This window comes from Xyrauchen texanus, chromosome 50 (genome assembly GCF_025860055.1).
Source record: "Xyrauchen texanus isolate HMW12.3.18 chromosome 50, RBS_HiC_50CHRs, whole genome shotgun sequence".
NCBI classification, from domain to species: Eukaryota; Metazoa; Chordata; class Actinopteri; order Cypriniformes; family Catostomidae; genus Xyrauchen; species Xyrauchen texanus.
Window position 1 is genome coordinate 10,089,932 of NC_068325.1, and position 22,641 is coordinate 10,112,572.

General features: G+C 36.2%; 1 protein-coding gene across 3 annotated transcripts in view; it reads right to left on the minus strand.

Annotated features, from left to right (window-relative positions):
• Positions 1-22,641, minus strand: part of b3galt2 (UDP-Gal:betaGlcNAc beta 1,3-galactosyltransferase, polypeptide 2) — a 41,203-nt gene that overhangs the window by 8,174 nt on the left and 10,388 nt on the right. Inside the window, exon 1 of one of the 3 annotated variants that reach the window (XM_052124549.1) lies at positions 17,537-18,093. The exons of the other annotated variants lie outside the window; for them this stretch is intronic. The gene's annotated coding sequence lies outside the window, so the exon portion shown is untranslated. Of the gene's footprint in view, positions 1-17,536; positions 18,094-22,641 lie in introns of those variants that run through there. 3 annotated transcript variants of the gene reach the window in all.

The following is a 22,641-nucleotide window of genomic DNA, read 5'->3' on the forward strand; positions in this document are numbered from 1 at the left end:
CTGAAGGCACGATTGATTTGACATACACTCGTACACTTGACGTACACTCACCTAAAGGATTATTTGGAACACCTGTTCAATTTCTCATTAATGCAATTATCTAATCAACCAATCACATGGCAGTTGCTTCAATGCAATTAGGGGTGTGGTCCTGGTCAAGACAATCTCCTGAACTCCAAACTGAATGTCAGAATGGGAAAGAAAGGTGATTTAAGCAATTCTGAGCGTGGCATGGTTGTTGGTGCCAGATGGGCCGGTCTGAGTATTTCACAATCTGCTCAGTTACTGGGATTTTCACACACAACCATTTCTAGGGTTTACAAAGAATGGTGTGAAAAGGGAAAAACATCCAGTATGCGGCAGTCCTGCGGGCGAAAATGCCTTGTTGATGCTAGAGGTCAGAGGAGAATGGGCCGACTGATTCAAGCTGATAGAAGAGCAACTTTGCCCGAAATAACCACTCGTTACAACCGAGGTATGCAGCAAAGCATTTGTGAAGCCACAACACGCACAACCTTGAGGCGGATGGGCTACAACAGCAGAAGACCCCACTGGGTACCACTCATCTCCACTACAAATAGAAAAAGAGGCTACAATTTGCAAGAGCTCACCAAAATTGGACAGTTGAAGACTGGAAAAATGTTGCCTGGTCTGATGAGTCTCGATTTCTGTTGAGACATTCAGATGGTAGAGTCAGAATTTGGCGTAAACAGAATGAGAACATGGATCCATCATGCCTTGTTACCACTGTGCAGGCTGGTGGTGGTGGTGTAATGGTGTGGGGGATGTTTTCTTGGCACACTTTAGGCCCCTTAGTGCCAATTGGGCATCGTTTAAATGCCACGGCCTACCTGAGCATTGTTTCTGACCATGTCCATCCCTTTATGGCCACCATGTACCCATCCTCTGCTGGCTACTTCCAGCAGGATAATGCAACATGTCACAAAGCTCAAATCATTTCAAATTGGTTTCTTGAACATGACAATGAGTTCACTGTACTAAAATGGCCCCCACAGTCACCAGATCTCAACCCAATAGAGCATCTTTGGGATGTGGTGGAACAGGAGCTGCGTGCCCTGGATGTGCATCCCACAAATCTCCATCAACTGCAAGATGCTATCCTATCAATATGGGCCAACATTTCTAAAGAATGCTTTCAGCACCTTGTTGAATCAATGCCACGTAGAATTAAGGCAGTTCTGAAGGCTAAAGGGGTCAAACACAGTATTAGTATGGTGTTCCTAATAATCCTTTAGGTGAGTGTATGTATATATATATATATATATATATACACACACACACACACACACCTTTCAATTTACTATCAGGCAAGAATCCGTCTTAACATCATGGCGGAAAATTACTTACACAAATGAAGACATAAAAACAATTATAAATGTAAAAATAACTATTATAATGATGATATAATCACTGAAATATAAATCGTGGTTTGAGGTGAATGCGTTTTTGTATTATTTTATGTTTTAATCACTGATGTATAGGCTGCATATTTTGTCACAATGAACTGCTCTGAGTTCAGTTCACTTTATTTCCACAAAGCACCTCCTGAGCTGAGATGTTTGAGGTAATTTGCATCACTCATAGACAATACTGTTCTTGCGGAAAAAAGAAAAGGAAGACAGACACAAAGAAAGAGTGAGAACCTTTTACAAGTGTGTGTTCCACGAGACGTATCTGCGTGTCATACATGCGCATGACAGCTTTCCTGTCATCTGTTCTTAATAATATAATAAAGTGTGTTGTTTCAAGCGTGTGTCTGTGTGCCGCAGGACAAATTATTTGTAATATAAATTTGATAATAATAGCCTAATATTAATAATTGAATGCATGGGAAAACTAGCTAAATATTGTCTTGACAAAGGCATCAGCTCTTGTTGATCACTCTGAAAATCGTCAATCCGAGAGATCATCGTCTGTCGGCACAACCCTAATGTGCATTTCTCTCTGTACATTAACAATGTTCAGACAGTCTTCTTGCTGGGTTTTCCAACACATTCAGAATTCAGGGCGGCTGTGGCTCAGGTGGTAGAGTGGGTTGTCCACTAATCGCAGAGTTGGTGGTTTGATTCCTGGCCCACATGACTCCACATGACGAAGTGTCCTTGGTCAAGTCACTGAACCCAAGTTGCTCCCAATGGCAGCCTAGCACCTTGCATGGCAGCTCTGCCCTTACTGGTGTGTGAATGTGTGAGTGAATGGGTGAATGAAATGCAGTGTAAAGTGCTTTGAATACCGCTAAGGTTAAAAAGGCGCTATATAAGTGCAGATCATTTACCATTACAGCGTTTGCCGGTGTCACTGTGGCTTGCTTTGCGTGTGCACTTGTAAATGCTTACGGTTTAGTATTTCTCTGTAATGTAGAACAGTGTTAGAAATGTTACTTATAACATTCTTTCTCATCCCTGTAACTCAAACCATTTTCTGATACCCCCCATAAATATATTCAAGTAATTAAATGAATATCATAAACATGCGACTAGTCGATTAATGGCTTAAAATAACACCTACTAGACATGTTTTCCACATATATAGTATATCACATTAAAATTGGTTTATGTACCATTATATAAATAAATACCAAATAGAGGTCAACTGATATTGGATTTTAGTGATATGATGAGTTGAAATGCAATTAATCTACAAATCCTTTTTCTAAAATTGTTAGCCTATATTAAATGTTCTTAGTCTTTTCTTCCTGTGATGGGGAGGGCCAGACAGAGGCTACACAAGTCCATATTTAATTAAATTCCAGATGCAGTTTATGGTGCAACAAAATACCAATAACCAGAAGAACATTTTTTTTATTCATAGTGCAGAACTTTTAATTTTGAAGACTGAAAAACACCAGGGACTCTTATTTTGAAAAGTTTGTGCGTCACTGCTTCCAGCTGCTCAGTCAAACAAAGGATATAAAATGTGCACTTTTTCAATAATCTATAACACATTACAATGTAAACAATTGAAAGTAAAACATTGTCATATTATATCAATACTACACCATCATCATTAACAGTTGATCATTAGTAATCGCTTGTCATACATTTCTGATATGGCTTAATGATTGTGAACTCCTCTGCACCAGCTGATAACACACAAGCCCCCACGTGCTTGGAGAAAATACAGTACCATGTTTTCACTCTGAAGGACACAGCACATGCATTTATTTAATTAAATCATATTCTTTTGAAGTTAGATAATCACATTAGGCCATATCACGATTCCCATCTTTCCATCCCCAAATTTAAGACCTATTTAAATGATAATTAAGAATAATGTTGTATCATCAAAAGACATTTAAGAATTTTTATGACCTTAAATTTGGGAAAATTGAATTTAAGACATTAAGGATCCACGGTAACCCTGCATAATATATTTTTTAGCATGATTCATTTTGATGTTTTAAAAAGATTTCTTGAATTACAACGAGTGATTGTCATGCGACACATTTTGCAGATTATTTTTTTTCTGCTCCGTGTCGGGTTGTCACAGATGTCACCTGTTCTAATAACAAGCTCCTCTTCATTTTCTTTTGATCATATCAGTATCAATAATACATCAAATAATGATCAAATGATGAAGTTCAGATGTGCAATTTTGCCAAGTGCAATTCTGGCACAAGTCAGTTTCATTTAGCCAAAAATATAGTTGGATGAAGTCAAATCAATGTACTGTAGTCGTTTTATTGCAACTTTATTAGGTTCGTCAAACTACATTTAAAGTCTAATTTTATTATGTTGGTCCAACTTAGTTTATTTTATTATGGTGGTGGCGTAGTGGCTAAAGCACAGGCCTGTTAATCAGAAGGTCACAGGTTCTAACCCCACGTCCACCACCATTGTGTCCTTGAGCAAGGCACTTAACTCCAGGTTGTTCCAGGGGGATTGTCCCTGTAATAATTGCACTGTAAGTCGCTTTGGATAAAAGCGTCTGCCAAATGCATAAATGTAAATGTAAAGTAGGGATACACCGATACCACTTTTTCTCTTCCGATCCAATATTGGAAATCTCAGTATCAGCCGATACAGATCCCATGCCTATACCAGTGTTGTTGTTTTTTTGCATAATCAGTTTAGAATATCTTTATTAAGAAACACATTAACTAGTACACTGGATAATGTATTTTTTTTTCTTTTCTTTTTTGTTCAATTTAGTTGTAAGACATCAGTCCACTTTTCATTCATACAGTTACTGTTATAAATTGTAAACAAACACTAATTACAATAATAATAATAATAATAATAAATTGTTATTCATATTATTATTATTGACTTTTAATTTTAAATACAATATTAATATATTTAAATCATGCACTTTTTAAACCCTCATGCTTTTATTTTAACATTTTGTACTCTCCATGTAGTCCTGTATGTGTCTGTTTGCCGGCAAGATCACGGTAGTTTAATTTGCTTCTTATTCAAATTCTGGTCAGTGCACCTCTAAATGCATATAAATGAATCGAACTATTGAGCATCTACAACTGAGATGCTGTTCTTGAATAGTGCTCAAATATTGTTCACGGCTGTGAAGGCTAAAAATAGCCACGAGCAGGGCTGCAGCCCTGGCCACAAGTGCATCACCAGCCTATGTGTGAGTTTGTGTCAAAGCAGCACCATTCACTAACACGCTGGTGCTGCGCATACTATATATCTACTTATTAAACACAGCCTTTTGTGATTCACATAGTTATCGCACGTCTTCAACTAGCTATAAAAAATATGAGTCATATGAACTGCTTTGTGTTTTTATGGTTCTTTTATGTCATTTTTGGAGCTTGACAATAACGAACATGATTAACACACTGTATCGGATTTGGATTGGACCGGTACCCGATCCGTCTAAAAGCTTCAGTATCGGAGCCGATACCGATCCAGTGCGTCCCTATTTTAAAGTTAAATTCACCAATCTGGTGCACTTTGAGAGCAAACAAAATAAAAAAAGAGGCTAGATCTATGAAGAACTTTGTGCTCTTGAAAACAATTTTGTGCTCTAGTAGTAATTTAATCAAAACACATTGGTTGTATAGATATGAATGGTGATGACATGGCAAAAAAAAGTCACCCACAAAGCATAAACGAGATGGAGTTTAACGCAGTTCACAAAGAGTAAAATTGACTTGCATACATTTGAGCCAGCGCTCGACATTAAAAAGTAAAAAAGTTACTTGTCCATTACTTCGTTCCGTGGTCAAGTAACATGTCAAAGTTTGTTGTATATTTTTCTAAAATGATGACTGATGTCCAACCTAATAGTGTACCTATGCAATCAACTCAATTCTCTGCGACAGACATGTAAACTGCACTGGGTAGGGGAGGAGTCTTTTGTTATATGGTAATTTTATTTTACGTATGGTAGTAAAATCAAGGAAAGACTCCATCACCATCATTAACAGCAGGGATGCTCACACTTCTATGGAATGAGATCTACTTTTTCATCATGTTATTGCAGCAAAATCTACCATGAACAATAAAGGCTATACATTATCACAATACCAAAATTTCAGTAGTCTGTAGTGAATTTTTATGAATCTCAATACCTTCAAAACAACAAAAATAACACTAACTAATATGTTAATTATGGAGGAATGGTTTCAAGTTTTTAAGTCATTATTCAAGACTAGTAAACGGTCAGTAATAAAATAACAATAAAAAATACAAATTAAGAAAATTCTGTGGTTTAACCGACACACACTTTCACCGCCTGTCAATCAAACAGGGCGCAGCTGTTATTAGATCACTTGCGAATTATAAACTGATGTGCTCTTGATTACATTCAACAGCAGAATAAGAATATGAACTTTCTAATAAGTGACACAGGCAATCACAGAAATAGCCAGTTATTTTTTAGTTTTAAATCTGTATGCTTGTCCGATCAGGCAAGTAAAATTCTCTTCGGAGAAGCGTTAATATCGAGCCCTGTAAGCCATCAAAATAGTTACATTGTCAGAGCCACTGATCATAATGTTAGATAATTGGTTCCAGTGAGTGTGTGTGAGGATGTATTTTTTCCCCCACCCATATTCCGGCAACTCCCTATTGATATAATTAGACATCAAATGATTGGACGAAAGTTGTCTAGCTTGACGACACTTGACTGGATGGTTATCTTATCCACCTTCTGACACTGTCGTTCCGACATTAGAAAAACGTTTGTTTTTTCTTTTTATTAATAGTAAACGGCTGAATAAATTTATAGGAAATACAATTTGTTATGTGACATATCACTTTATCCTGTACAATAATGAGTGATCTGAATGCGATTTTTTTTTTTTTTTATGACAAACCGATTTTGCCTGGCTCCCACATATAAGAATATAAAAAATATCAAGGTAACCACCCCTTCCCATGAGAGCAGATGTATTTTTTTGAGAAAGCTGTGGAAAAGAAATTGATCAGTTAAGCACATAGCAATTGATGGTAAGCACATAGCTACCCTTAGAACTGAAAATATTGTATAATTTTATATGGTAAAATATGGTAATTTTATTCAATTTAAAGCAGAACTTAAATTGATTGAATAATATATTGAGTCAGATGCATTATTATAATTAAAAGTCAGCAAGGTTGGAAGACATCATTTTTAATTTACAGTCAGTGTTGGGTAAGTTACTCTAAAAAGGTAATTACCAACTACTAATTTCAACTACAGTGTAATTAGATTGCTGTACTAATTACTCTGTCTGAAAAGTAATTACATGACTTATTACTAATTACTTTCTAAAACCCTTATCAACCTCCACCAGATGAAAAATACAAGGATAGACATGAAACTGTTCTTTTAATTCTCTCAAATAAATCACATAAAATCTAATTATTCATGAACTGGCCAAAGATTTTAAGGGAGCAGTGTTAAAATAAGAAACATACATTAACATTAGAAGTTAAATTGTGATTTTAAATTCACTATTGTTTTATATAGAATTGTTCTATAGTCTATACAGTATTTAACACAATTACATCAAAAGTAACCAATTAAATAACTCAGGCATGAAAACTGGTCAGGGGTAAAAAAGGTGAGAAGAATACGGCAGCAAAAAAATCCAATCCAATCGACTTTATATATACTGTATATAGCACATTTTAATTTTTCTCATTCATTTCACATTTGCTGCACAAAGAATAAATTGAAAATATAGTAACACATAAAACATACAAAATATGGGGGCCATTTTAATGTGTGGAGGCAAGTATTTACATGGAAATTTATTTAAATGGAAATTCAGCATTTAAAGCATGCCATAAGTTAGGGTTGGGCAATTGCCAAAGAAATCTGAATTTTGGGGCTAAATGGCTGATGGTATAATCTCAGTATTTAACTTTTTTTTCTTTTCTTTTTTTTTTAAATCTGTATTTAATTTAAACAAAAAAAGTTATTTCATATCCTGGTAAATATTGTCCTACAAACAATGTTCATATTGAAGGCTATGAAAACAAACAGTGAATGCAACCTTTCAGTCTATCCAAAAAGGGGTCAAATCACATTACACTCTAACATTGCAAACATTACGATCTAAAAACAAAATAATGCTTTTTAAAGAAGTAGTAAAATTTACTAAACTTAAAATGAAAATAAAAACAAAACTGATATCATAAAAATACACTTGTAGGTTTGAAATTCTCTAGCACATTTATGTTCACCATCAACAACAAATATTCAACAACAAATATATTAGCAAAATCTATTTATTATTTAGTGTTAATGTATATTTTAGTCAGAATTATTAGCGCTCCTATTCTATTAGGCTCCGCCTGTTCAGGCGCGATGCTCGCTCACGGAAGTTTAGCCTGCTGAAGGCTCGGTCCACTCATGACAGCAAAATGGAAATATTTGCATAACTTTCTAACATTTACAGATGGAGAATATGTCTGTGGAATCAAGTAAGTTATGCACTGAGGAAATTATTGGAAGTCACTTCGCTAAATATTATTAATAGAGGTATATTTGTTTCCACCAATCGCTGCACAAGTTAAGGTCACGTACTGTATGAAAGCACGTTAGTGCGAGCCCTCCCGGAACCCATAGAGAATGCAAATAACATTGTAAGCTAACTTACCTCAGGCTTGCTTTTCGACGTGCAGAACTGTCTTTGTTCGGCAGTGTGTCCAGTTATCAGACTTGCGGTGTGGTGTCCAGTTGTCAGATTCGCGGTGTGACTTTGAAAAAAATCCTGCCGTACTCTTTGACTCGGATTGGCTGTCAGTCGGCATTAGGAATGATGATTGGTATTTAAAGCCGCAAAGTTTATGGTAACTATAGAGATATAGCAGGTACTCTGACTCGGATTGGCTGTCAGTCGGCATTAGGAATGATGATTGGTATTTAAAGCCGCGAAGTTTATGGTAACTATAGAGATATAGCAGGTACTCTGACTCGGATTGGCTGTCATTCGGCATTAGGAATGATGATTGGTATTTAAAGCCGCGAAGTTTATGGTAACTATAGAGATATAGCAGGTAATCTTTGACTCGGATTGGCTGTCAGTCGGCATTAGGAATGATGATTGGTATTTAAAGCCGCGAAGTTTATGGTAACTATAGAGATATAGCAGGTACTCTGACTCGGATTGGCTGTCAGTCGGCATTAGGAATGATGATTGGTATTTAAAGCCGCGAAGTTTATGGTAACTATAGAGATATAGCAGGTACTCTGACTCGGATTGGCTGTCAGGTTTCGGCATTAGGAATGATTGGATTGGTTTTTAAAGCCGCGAAGTTTATGGTAACTATAGAGATATAGCAGGTACTCTGACTCGGATTGGCTGTCAGGTTTCGGCATTAGGAATGATTGGATTGGTTTTTAAAGCCGCGAAGTTTATGGTAACTATAGATACATCACACCCCCCACCCCAAATGTTTTTTCATCGGATCTGCACAAGTCACGTAGGTGACCCATTTTGTTTTTAAAACGGCGAAATTCGCCGAAAGGTGAGGAGTTTTCATGCCTGATAACTGAAACGTTAAAAGCAATCCCTTAATTCTTTCAATGATAAAGTAATTTACATTAATTACTTGGTAATGAATTACACCCAACACTGTTCAGGTGACAGTGTATTTTTCACTTTTTAATTCAATTATTTCTTACCATATTATATATACTTTAGAATATATTAGGGCTGTCGATTTAACACATTAATTCATTAAAATATAATTATTTATAATCATTATATATTGAATTATTGATATATGAGGGGCTTTCTCAGCAAATATTTGTATACGCGATTAATCGCGATTAATTAATCGGGACACCATGTAATTAATTCGATTCAAATTTTTATCGATTGACAGCCCTAGAATATATACTTTCACTTGAGTAAAAAAGGACTTAAATATTGATCTGTTTCACATCTATCATATCTATTCATTAAACCACTTCTATTCTGAAGTTATAGAAAAGAAGTGAAAAATGTTACATATAATAATAATAATACACAAAGCTTTAAACGGCTGTTTTAAATGCATGTGATAGTTTTGACTAGTCTAATGTTAACCATTTAAAATTCACACTGAACTTCAGATTAGTAGCCGTTTGTTTTTCTGCAACTTATACAATATGATGTCCCACTGTTTATGGTTACTGAGGCTATATGAATGACTTCTCAATTGCCCAATGCAGACCGCTTGTAAGTAGCTCTTAATAGCCAATCCAAACAATGGAGGCTGGACCTGCCAGAATACGGGTGGGAAAAAAATTAAATAACGTTGTGCGTACAGCGGGGGGTTGACTGACTGGGAGTGAGAGATGCTTTGCCAAGGCAATGGCGCAAAACACAACGTTAAGAGATCGTTTATATTATTAGAAGTGTACAAATATTTGCGATTTATTTTGAAAATGTGGCAGGACAAATTATGTAATTAATGGGAAAGTGGAAGGACAGTGTAAAGTGTAAATGCTGCACTGTCAATTTGATAGAAACTGCTTATAAAACCAAGCAGCACTCAAATCAAACATCACTTGAAAGTGGAAGTCCAACTTCAACACAAGCACAACAGAATATTACACATTAACAAATCTCCTATTCTCATTTTGCCCCAAAATGCATAAAATAACACTTCATTAAACACTTCCATCCGGTCCCATGCAAAGCATGCTGAGAAAATGGAAATCCCCTGCCCAATTTTTTTTACAGCATGCAGGGAAATCACATGTACACTGCTCCTCTAATGAATGAGTAATTTCTCAGCCCTTGAAGCATGACAGAATGAGTTGTTGGCAATTCCAAACATTCACAAATGTAAACTTTCAGACATGATGTAATTGAGATGAATATGCTGGTTTGTTTTTAAAATGTGTAAGAATTACATGTGTATGAATATTAATTTGCCCATTTTCTAGAGTCGCTACGGTAGTTATTCGGACTCGCTGCACAGTGAACAGGAAGAGGATAGAGCAGGGGTGCCCAATACGTCGATCGCGATCTACCAGTCGATCGCAAAGGCAATGCTGGTAGATCGCACAAAATTGAAATGTGCTTTCGTAAAATTTTTATGAAAATAAATATAGCCTAATGTCTTTCCTTCTTTTAGTTTTCTGTCTGACTTGAACTTGACGAGTACATTTTGACCAGGCGAGATTTGTTTATTCAGTTGCCATGACAACTAGGTTCGCGCCCTCCAAGGGCTTCTGAGAACAGAGCGCGACATTGCAAAGCTAGCAGTGTTTGAGACTAGCTACCAGCAGCTAGTGCCCTGATTATGCAAAACTGTCTGATTCCATAGAGACAGAGCATATTTAGGCCACACCCACACCGGGGGGAAAACAATGCAACCGTCTCCATTGACTTTGAATTGCGAGAGGCTGCCTCCTTGTCATTTATGACTTATAACAAAAAACAAAACAATATCTAAAAGCTGCTGTGTGACAAGGTGTACAGCAATTGTAATCTATTGTGCTGTAGGTGTTTTTGGTTTAGTGTTAAAACTGGATGATATCAACATTGAACATTATTATTATAATTTTTTTTTATTAATTAGAAGATTAATTCCATGTAGAGATGCATGCAGTAGTCCCAACAAGCATTTTTTTTTTTTTTAAATGAAACTGTTTTTTAGTTGGTAGATCTTATTGAGTTGGTCATTTAAAAGTAGATCATCATGCAAAAAAGTGTGGGCAGCCCTGGGATAGAGGCTGCGAACAGGTTTAAAAACAAATTAAACAACAAATAAACATGCAAATGGGTGATTCTCGCGAAATTAGACATATGAGGTGTCATGAAACATTTTGATGATAAAAGTAAATGCTATCAAAATAAGAAGGATACAGTTATAAACATCTCTTCATGTACTATTTTGCACATGATTTCAAATGACATCATAAATACCAATTTTGTTGTTTTTTCCACATTTAAGGGGACATTTTTCATTACCGCAACGTGTCCATGACTGGATTTGTGTTCTTTGAGATGGAAATATTTATAATTAAAAAATATAAAAAATAAAAAGCTTCAGTGCATGTTATACTATAAACATTTACAGTAAAGAAACATGTGGTATTTGTTGATCATTGGTAAATGTAGTGACAATAATAAGCAATATAAATGTGTCCAAGACCAATTTTCTCATCCTCCGCAACAATTTTCAATCATTGTTTAAGTCCTCAAGGAACTAACATTTTCAAGAAATTTTGTTGGAAGGGACATAATTGACTGTGACACTCAAGATGGCTACCAGGTAAGCAGTTCTTATTTTTTCTCTCCAAATAAAAGTTAAAATTTTGTTTGTCATAGTACCTACACAACTTTTTAGTTCTCATTACTGAAACATGAGTTTGTGAAGTTTTAAAAAATGTTGCCGTTTTAATTTTTTGATTACTATATACCCCATTATGGTCTAAATATAAAAAGAGAGGGAAAGTTTAGCTAACCCTCATTTAGCTTCCACAGTTAGCAAGAATGTTTAAGGTTGCTCATCCTCCACAACACCATTATCATTCACCGCAACAATTGAAGGCCTGTTGCGGTGGAGATATTCAATGTTTCGGTAATGAGAAACAGACTTCTGAAGGAGGGACATGCACTATAACTCTTGCTCATTTCAATATAACTTGATATTTGCCTTAAACACTTCTTGAACAAATTGCGTAAACCTTGCAGAAATGTTACCTCCTCTGCTAGACATTTCTGCATTTTACCTGACATATGGGCAAAACATAAAAAAACGCTCATGAATGAGTTACAGTTGGGGGAAAATGTGATTGGTACAAAGTAGAGATGCACCGATTGCAATTTTCTTGGCCGATCTCAATTTCCAATTTTTTGCAAGTGTGACCTGCCGATACCGATTTTTTCCGATTTTCTTTCCAAGAACTATTATTGACCACATATACAAACAAAATCTACCTTGCTTCACTGCTAAATATTATTTTCATAATAAAATAAATTATTAAACATTACAATTTCCCCCAAACTGCACTAAGTTACAGGATCTTCTCTCACTTAAACAACTCTGAAGATAAAGTGCTCTGTGACTAGAAAGAGGTAGAAATAACAATTAACTGCAAATGAGTTGCTTTATATAACAGATGTCATTTTCCACTATTTTTATAAATGGACATTTTTCTCTTTATTACTCGTCTAACAAAACAATTCCAAAGATCTGAAAAACTGAAGTGTCCAATACGCCGACTTACGTTAGATGTACAAATATCAGTTGTAAAACAGAGCACTGCTTCAGGAATGGCTTGCATACATGTCAACACTCCCGCTTTTCCGGGAGTCTCCGCTTTGTTATTTCTCCCAAAAAACTCCCGTAATTTGTATGGCCCAAACCACGTTATATGAATAATCACATCAATATATTATTCCAAGGTGGTCCAGTTGCCATGACCACAATCTGGCAACCTACAACCCATTTGCGCTGTTGATATCTGCGCAGGCAGTAGACGCGGGATGTTAAATCAAGCATCACTGGAAGATGTGAGGAGAAGAATCAGCTGGTGCTCCGGTGAAAAAACGAAATATACATGTAAATTTAACAACAGCTGGATCCCGAAGCCATATCGACAATGCCCACGCCTTTTGTAATGTGTGTCGCACTGATTTTAATATCGGGCATGGTGGGAAAAATTACGTTAAATCACAACGGCACAATTTGTATGTATTTAGCCTGCCTCTGCCATCCAGCACCCCCCTTCCCCTCTCCTGGATTTGTGTACCCAAATGTTGACAGATAACAGGCTGCATGTGTGACATGACACGAGATTAAACAACTCGGGCAACGCGACGTCGTTAAGTACCTCATACTCTGTATCGAGGAAATTTATCAGATTTCTGAACCCTTTGTCCTCAACTATGGAGAACAGCTGGTCATCCAGGGCCATGAATTGCATAATTTTCCTCGTAATTGCTTTGGTCTTTTCGCTGCTCATTCCAAGGAATGATAGGAGAGGCTGCTGACTTGTGACTGGCTCTGAGCTCTGGCTAGCTTTAGCCGCTTTCACTTTTTAGCTTCTTTTTAAAATGGGCATTTTCAGCTGGGTGATGGTGTTATAAGTGTCTAATTAGGTTTGTTGTTCGAAAGTTATTGTGGTGGTTCCCCATGGTTTACTTTGGCCTTAAATTATTACACATTTCGAACTTTATATATACTTAACTCACACAGTGAAGATCTCCCACGCCAATGACATGTTTACATGCGGCTGTGACGTTATTGCTCTGCGCCGCTGGCAACAAAACGGACCGGCTTGGAATCGGTAAGACGTGAGGCTGACCGGCCGGTTACCGGTCCGGGCCGAGCATGCAGAAAATCGGCTAATTCGGTCCCTGGCCGGTCGATCGGTGCATCTCTAGTACAAAGCAGTCGCTCCAGTTGTTTGTTTTAGTTGTTTGACCAACTCATAAATCGAGTTGCTGCTATTCAAGTTCTTCACATGAAATTATTCTCAGAAAAAGGTTGTGTGGTTGAATGTCAGGACCAAAGTGTTTTAGCTAAACTAAAATCTTTTTACAAGAGCACATGATGCTGTTACATTTAAATGTTTCTCAGGACCACATGATAATATGTTACATTGAAAAAGTTCTCATGAACACATGATTATGTTATACTAGAATTATACTATTTATACTAATGGTTGTATATTTGTTAGTTCTACAGTGTAGGCTACATGACATGATTCTTTATGAGCATAACATTGTAACTTATATACACAACACTTGTTAACACAAGGCATGGTACTGTGATGATTACGATAAATGAGAAAATGAAACTCTGTTCATGAAATAAATATTATTTTAAAAATTGTATGCATTTTAAATATGTAAAATAGGGTTAGGCATCAAACCCCTTTGTCAACAGTTAATGTGTGAGCTAAATCTCATTTCGAAACATTGATTCTCATTACCGAAATGGCATTTTCATTACACGTAACATGTATCTTTTTACAAATTAAGTAATAATTAGATAATCATATTTTGTTTTAAAATGTATATACATATTACACAACACTACTTATTTAAGGTCTGCTACATAACAAATGTGTATGTTATCTTTTAGTAAAACAATTAAATAAAAGAAATTGTAAATCATCACGTATGTTTCGGTAATGAGAGAAAATAAGGAAATTACAAAAATAATAAATATGAAAAAGTAATCTCTCCAGAGTTTTACATAGCTTTGAGCACGCAGTAATAAGAGTCTACTTTAACATTAGCCAAAAATACACATTTTTAACCATATATTTAATGTAATGTCATGTTGCGGTAATCATAATTTTTTATGGACTTCATCTAAAAATGTAAATAATTATATAGGAAATATTTTTTTAAATCTTGTAAAAATAATGGTTATAGTAAGTTCAGACCTTAATCTTATATGTGCAAAAAGAAAATTGGCTTTAAGGGCATTTTAAAAATTCTGATGCTGGACACCTTCTAAATCTGGATTTGGTGAGAATCACCCAAATACATGATACATGATGTGAGTTGTGACAATCAGATTAATGTTGGTCACAATACCACTAATAATAAATATAACTGTTTAACCTTCAATAACGACACAGTGTTTTCAAGCATCTGCTTAATAATTTGTGTTACAGCAAAACTCAAAGACAGTAACAGACCATAGATATTAATGATTTCTCACTGGAGCAGTTTTAGAGCTTGTTATGAATATATTTTTGTTATTTTTGAATGCATCTCTGCAGTGTGTGATGCTTTCATGGTTTTTACTGGTTGTCAGTATGTCACAATGGCATTTTGATATTGACAACAGAACTATTAATAACCATTTCATTATTGTTGAACTTGGGCCTGTTCAAGTGTAACTGGTTACGCCACTTTTAAGTGGAATTGCGAAATGTTGAATTCGTTTTTATAGAATTCATTTTTTGTTGCGACTATTTAAGTAAAGCTGTTTACACCATTTGTAAGTGTATGTAAGATTTCTATTCATCCATACAGAACTCATTGGATTTGTGATTTATTTTTGTACCTGAATATTAAAGTTAAAATAAGCTATTACACCATTCTAAGTAAAAGTTGATTTTATATGTGAGTTTTATAAAAATGATAGCAGCTCTAAGTTAAATGCATTAAGCTGAAGACATTTTTAGTTACTTTGTTTACTTAGTTATATTTGTACACAAACAAAAAAACAGTCTGCAGCTCTATTATCTAGGCAAATACAAGTATCGGATTGGGACTCGGTATCGGCAGATATTTAATATTTAAATATCAGATCAGGATCCAAAAAAGCTGATCGGGACATCCCTACTGCGTTCAGCAACGAGTTTGTGGTCATGTTTGCACCGTTGCCTAAACTGCATAATTTAGTAATTGTCAAACCAGCACATGCAAATAAATGGTGCTTTTACCAGCCAAAATTGATTCCCCTCCTCAGTCTTATGTGAAGCCCTGCCCACTTATAAATATGCCAACGCTGTGCACATGAATATTTACATATCGCCAAGGCCTAGTTTTTTGTGTGAAGTGCTTGTATATTGCATGCCGCTTTGAAAGCTGAAAACAGCAGCATGTGCTGCGAATTTGGGGGCTTTTACACTGGGGATGTTTGCAGCAGTCTGTTTCCGAGTGTGATTGTTTCCAGTGCCCCCCGCAGTGTTGGTCTGGTTTCACAATCACTTGATTCTATCAAACCCCGATCCATTTGCGTATATCTTATGTCATCACAAACGCGCATGGTGAACAACGCGACTCATCATACTTTTTGATTTTTGTTATTTTGGTGCCATGCACAGCAGAGTGAATGACAGGTATATGTGCACTTCGTGGCGTAACTCATCAGATGTCCATTATACAATCATTTTTTTTATTTTTATTATTTGTTTTATAATATAAATATCTAAAAACTCATTTACATTTACTTTAGCAACTATACTGCAGAAGAAAAAATTGTTATCGGAGAATATTGAATAAAATATTTAATTAATTTTAATATTGAAAAATATTGAAAAATCCTTAAAACAAGACACATTTACCTAAGAAACATTAGATATTTAGACTTAATTTTAGAGCATTTATGTTGAATACGAGTATTTTTTCTTTACTGCACTGGCAGAAGTATGAACAAGTGAAAAAATACACATCAAAATACACTTATATTTAAGATACATTCTCTTAAAGCACGTCTAAATATCTTATATGTTGCTTCTCAAGTAAATGTTTCTTGTTTTAAGGAATTTTAGACAATGTTAAATGGAAAACAATACAAAAACACTTAATAGGATTTTTTTGCAATAAAAATCCAAGTAGTATGTCATTTAGAAGTATTTTTGTAAGATGATTTTGTCCTCTATTGTTAGTAGGCACGTTTGATACAACCTTTTAAGTCGGGCACAAGCTGAATAGTCAGATTCATCGTTGCAGTAATCGCCCGAACAGTCGAATAGTTGCTCTAATAATCATTAGATTAGTTGATTATAAAAATAATCGTTAGTTGCAGCCCTACTCTGAGCAGAGTATTGAGCTGTACATGGTGGTCCATTTGCAAAAGTCCATTTCACTTGACAGCTGTGGTGCTTCAATGCTTCAACACTCACGGTTTAGCCAAATCTGGGGCATGTTACCAGATATTCATCACATAGTAGTAGTCGCATTTTCTGCAAAATTTACTTCCCTCCCAGCTAAACTACTAATAAATAAATCAACCTTCGCTTTTATCTAAGGATTGAGTGGGGGAATCGTGGAATATGGCTATGTATTTTACATCTGGGTTGTGTTCTGTAAAAAGTGAAACTGAGTTTTTGCTAATCTCATCTGATCTTTAAAAATTATGTTTGTAAGTGTAACCTGTGTAACCTAATGTGTAGTCATTAATTATGCCATTTTAAAATCACATTTTTTACTTGACAAGTACATTTTTAGGTTATCTGACAAAACATTTCTTTCAGGTTAAGTTTTAAGACTCAGGGTCTTAAGCAGGGTCTGACATTTTTGAGGGCTTAAGAGCAAAATTGCCAAAAAATGACAAAAAAAGCGAAAATAAATAAATAAAGCCACGTTAAAAACTTTTCTTTTTTTTTACATCCGATATAGGGATGATATATGTGCATGTGTTATGAGACCTACCTCACTTTGTCGACCCGCACCACGCGCCATCATTTGTTTCAAAAAAACAAAACAACAACAAAAAAAAACCCATCAACGATAAACCCCCTTCTTCACTTCACCCACGAGAACTAAGCCCCATTTCTTCGTTTTCCATCTTGAATTCCATCCATGATCAAAACCCCTCCTTCGATCTGTCAGGAGCTATCCGACACTCTAAACATCACCCGTTTCTCTGTCTGAAACGGAGCGTAGAATGTCTGTACGGTCACTTAGTCCCCTACTTTCACTCCCTCGACCGCAACTGTATTCCCATGCCCGTGTTTCCCCCCGCAAATATAAACAGCGGGAAGGAGAATTTTCAAAAACGACGAACTTCAACGGTCCATTTCATCACATTCTAAGGCGCGCTGAAGTATGTCCAGCGGAGTAATGTAAAAAAACAAAACAAAAAAAAAAACAGCGGCGGAAGAGAGAGAGAGACTCGCAGGTCCTTCGTGTCAAAATAACTGCAACACGAAGCCCATCCGAGGCTGGTCCAACGGAACACGACCATGCAGTGGAGTAGGAAGACGCAAAATATTTTCTGCGAAATTATGTGATGGGTGGGCTAGTGGGCGGGGAAAAAGCAGATGGAATAAACCCTCATCTGACGCTGCTGCTATGACTGACTGCTTTTCCGACGTCACTGCCTACTTGGGTGGGATTCCCACGTGATCCATTTTGAAATCACCTCCACTTCCCCAAAGCCCCTCTCTCTCTCTTTCCAAACGAGGCACACAACATACCAAAACCCACCAAAAAAAAAAAAAAAACAGTGTACAGAACATTCATTCATAAAATTATTCAATGCTCAAGACAAGCAGGAGCTGTATTCCATATTTTTCCTTCTGAATATTACCTTTTCACCAAATACTAAAATTGTATTGTCATAATTTGTTCTTTGAATACATATTACAAAATGTTCCTATTTAATAACAATAAGTTTCCCCTCTAATAAAATGTTCCATATAAAACAAACAATTGTGTATATTCAATGATATAAATAAAAAGGATGGACAGTAGCTCTATGTTCTTTATTTATGATCTTGAACAAGAATTACTGGAATACTCAAGATCTCTCTGATATTTAATACAGGTCCTATAACAGATTACATTTTAAATGTTACTTTGAATTTTTTTTGCCTTTTTTCATTTCTTTGCATCCATGTTGGTTTCACAAATTTTTTAAATACATTTATAGAATTTTCTACACAAAACTGATTTAAGATTTAACCCTTTAAGCTCTGAGTTCATATTTTATTTAAAGCTTTTCTGTTTCAGGGCCAGGGGCATACCCAAAATTGAAGACCTATAAAAAAAAAGGGTCAAGTCTTTTTTTACGTATCCCATTTTTTTATGATATGGATTATAAAAAAAAATTCTGAGACTCTCAGCCCAAGACAGACATGCGCACACGCGCGCACACAGCCAAAAATAAACTTTTTTTTCTGATTTGACATGGGTGTGAATAAGGTGGCTTCAAAAACTGCTTCTGTTACCAATCATGTCACCTGTAACGAAGTACAATTGTGTGTTGATATGTTAAGCAATCAAAAGTTATAGCATTACAAATATAATTTATCCTTGTGTCCAAAAGCCTCTCCAGATACCAAAACATAATTGTACATAAAAATTACACATGCAAACACAAGAATGACTAAAGGTTTGCATAGCATGCAGACATGCTTTTTGTAATGAGATTTCACAGAATGAGTTTCATTCTGTGCCATTTGAGTCATCATTGAGTATCAGGTACTTGGTGCCATGTCCTGGTGGTCATATGTACTGTAATTAGTGATTGCTAACATGACTCTTTACTCAAATATGGAGGACTACCTTCACTGGTCTGAACCCAATCAGATTGTTTTAGCGTTCCATGATGCTACAGCATTTCCGACGAAGCCACCAGATCCAGGAAAGCCAATGCTTTTGTAGCCAGATAGAAATATGCCAGATAGCCAGATGCTGTGTGTACATTACGCTTTGTGTGGGCTATCTAATGATAATGTATCCGATTAATTTGTGTGTTTGCTCGTTTTAAAGAAAATCGCCTCTTCTAAACATTTATGTCAAAGACATATTTCTCTATTACTTGCTATATTTTTGTCTGAGTAAAACAAATAGCTTGTATTCTACTCTTTGCTTTCCAACAACATATGAGACATAGCTATTTGATGTTTTTACTGATTACGATAATATGTACAGTGCAAAATATTTAATAGATTTTCAAAACGGAACACTTCTGAAGCACTTGTTTCGGTTTTGATCATGCCTACATGCATTTTAAAGTACAGATTCTAAGCTTTAAAATGAAACCTATTTTGTTGTTCAAGACTGTAGTTATTAATATTTTGATATTTATTTCCTCTAATAATAAGAGATCATTCTGCTCTACTCATGCCAACATTATTTTCAAGAATTTTAGCTTTTAATTATACTGATTTTCTGGACAGCTAAATCATGTAATGTTTTACTTTAAGCACTATAAAAATATAAAAATGAAAATTACTTTGAACTCAGTTTGTGTGAATTGTATTATGTATTTTGGAATCTACTTGATCTAAAAAAATTAAATAAAGTGTCACGCGTCATTGACCCAAATACAGTATCTTCTATAAACACATAATCTTTCACAAAAGTTGCTTTAAAAAGAGAATACCAATTCTTTCCAAAATAATTAACTGTAGGTTTCATTCTCGCACTCTGGTTAAAAATAGAGGCTGAATTGAACTCACCATGTGTGCAATGGATGGAAGGAGTGAGTGAAAGAGGTGGGAGAAAGAGGGGAAGGAATGGTCCTTTTGACACAGGCACATTATAAGACATCCATGGTTTGTGCATTGTGATTACAGGCACTAAAAATATCAGTTCACCACAGCTGGCGAAAAATAAACTAAGCTGAAAATGTTAACCAACGGCTTTGTTTACTTTTGAATATTGGTTAACAAGAGTAAATATATTAATACTATTCCAAACACATATGCTGTTATCATTTATCTTATGGCTTCAGAATACAGAATACAAGTCATACGAAATACTAAATGTCTCATCTATTTTCCATTGGCCTGCAACACAATTTTATGATATCTAAGGCATCTACTTTTGTGTGTTTTTTAATTTTTTTTTTAATTATTATTATCATCATTTCGCAGTCCAGGGGGAAAATACACTAAAAGATGACTTGCCTTGTGTCAGCAATGGCTGCAGACTGTTGTGAATACTGTAAGGTATCACTGGTTTCAGGGGTACAGTCAGACTGAATAATTAATAGAAGCCTTCTCATTGACAGAAGTACTTGGGAGTCATTAACACAGCTACCTGACCAGTGTGAGCATATTAGTAAGAAAGAGGTAATTCTTGAGAGATTGAGTCCACCAAAAGCTGACAGATCAACGCCACAGCTTACACATTAATAATGTGAGACATAAATTTAGAATTGGATTTCCCAATCTAGAGCAAATGGCAAAACAAAGCACAAATGCTTTCCTGTAAAAATCTGTACTCAAACATGATCTGAACAATACAAAATAGGCCTACTATTAAAAAGTGTTGTATTGAACTGAGATTTCGATCTCTTTCCAATTGACATGAGAAGCCGTTGACATGAGAAGCCGTTGAAAGAGACTTAAAAAATCCAAATTCCAGGCCATTGTATTGTACTGAGATTTCAATCTTACTCCATCCCCTGTGTCCTTAAACGGATAGTTCACCCAAAAATTCTCTCATCGTGCCAACACTCATGCCATCCCAGATGTGTATGACTTTCTTCTGCAGAACACAAAGATTTTTAGAAGAACATTTCAGCTCTGTAGGTCAATACAATGCAAGTGGGTAGTCATGTGATGCACGTGACGTGTGAACAGCGTGCTCTGCTCACTTTGCTGGTTTTAACGCTTTTGATGACATAAACAGGTGGGATATGATACACTGTTCCATAGCTGTTCTAGGAGGATGATGTGTCAGACATTAAGACACTTACAGTATGTGCTCATGTTGACGCCCCCAAGCAGGCTGCAAGCCTGGGAGTCCAAGCCGGGAAGTGTGGCGAGAAATGCAGAGTATGTCGACAATGCTGATGAGGGTCGTTGCTGACTTGGATTTTCTTGCCGCGTTGTGTCGATTGATCGCTGCCATGGAGGCGAAGTTCTCTGGTGTGGTTGCAGGAGTGGAGGATGTCGAGAAATGGATCAATTATCTGGAGTCATCAGAGGGGGAATTGTCTGCCGATCAGCTGGCAACCAAGGTGGATTTGGAGCATGCCTGAGAGAGAGTACATGGAGAGCCGTAGCTGGCTGAATAGTATCCGTTTCTTCAGAGTTCCTGAGGGTTACGAGGGACAGGATATGGTGAGATTCCTGGATGGGCTCCTTCCGAGTCTACTCGACATGGCAGGCCATAGGCTGGAGGTCTAGCGAGCTCGCAGGGATCCTGCTTGGTGATCCGCATAGAGAAGCAGGCCCCGATTATTCTGGCCAAATTTTTGAGATCTTCTGATGGGGATCTTATGTTGCCCAAGGCAAGGAATGATGGGGAGTTTTCTTGGAGGAATCACAGCATTTTCTTGTTCCCAGACTTTGAGAGCTCGACAAGAGTGTGATCGATTCAAGGAGTGCAGGAAACATTTACATCAACGGAAAGTCACTTCATGGGTTCAATGGAGTGAGTAAGTCATCTTGTTGTACTCACTTTGCAGCCGAGTGGACCGTGAACATTCACTTGACTCTTTGAGGAAATTGAGCATTTATTTTTTTGTGCTGGTTCGGCTTAGCAGCTGGAGTTTATTTTGTAGAGTAACACACCTTCAGGACAGTTTTATGGATGAATCTGCATACTCTTTATACTTATTCCACCTATTGACTGGAGTTTGTGGAATAATTCTTGCAAAGACACTGGAGTGATTAATTTGCCTGCACTCATGTTGCAGCCGGGTGGACCGTCTCACCGAACATTTGCTTGACTGTTTGAAGAATGTGTGCTTTTTTTGTGCTGGCTCCTCTTAGTGGCTGGAATTTATATTGTAGAGTAACACACCTTCAGGACAGTTTAATGGATTAATATACACACTGCGTTTATTCTGTGTATTG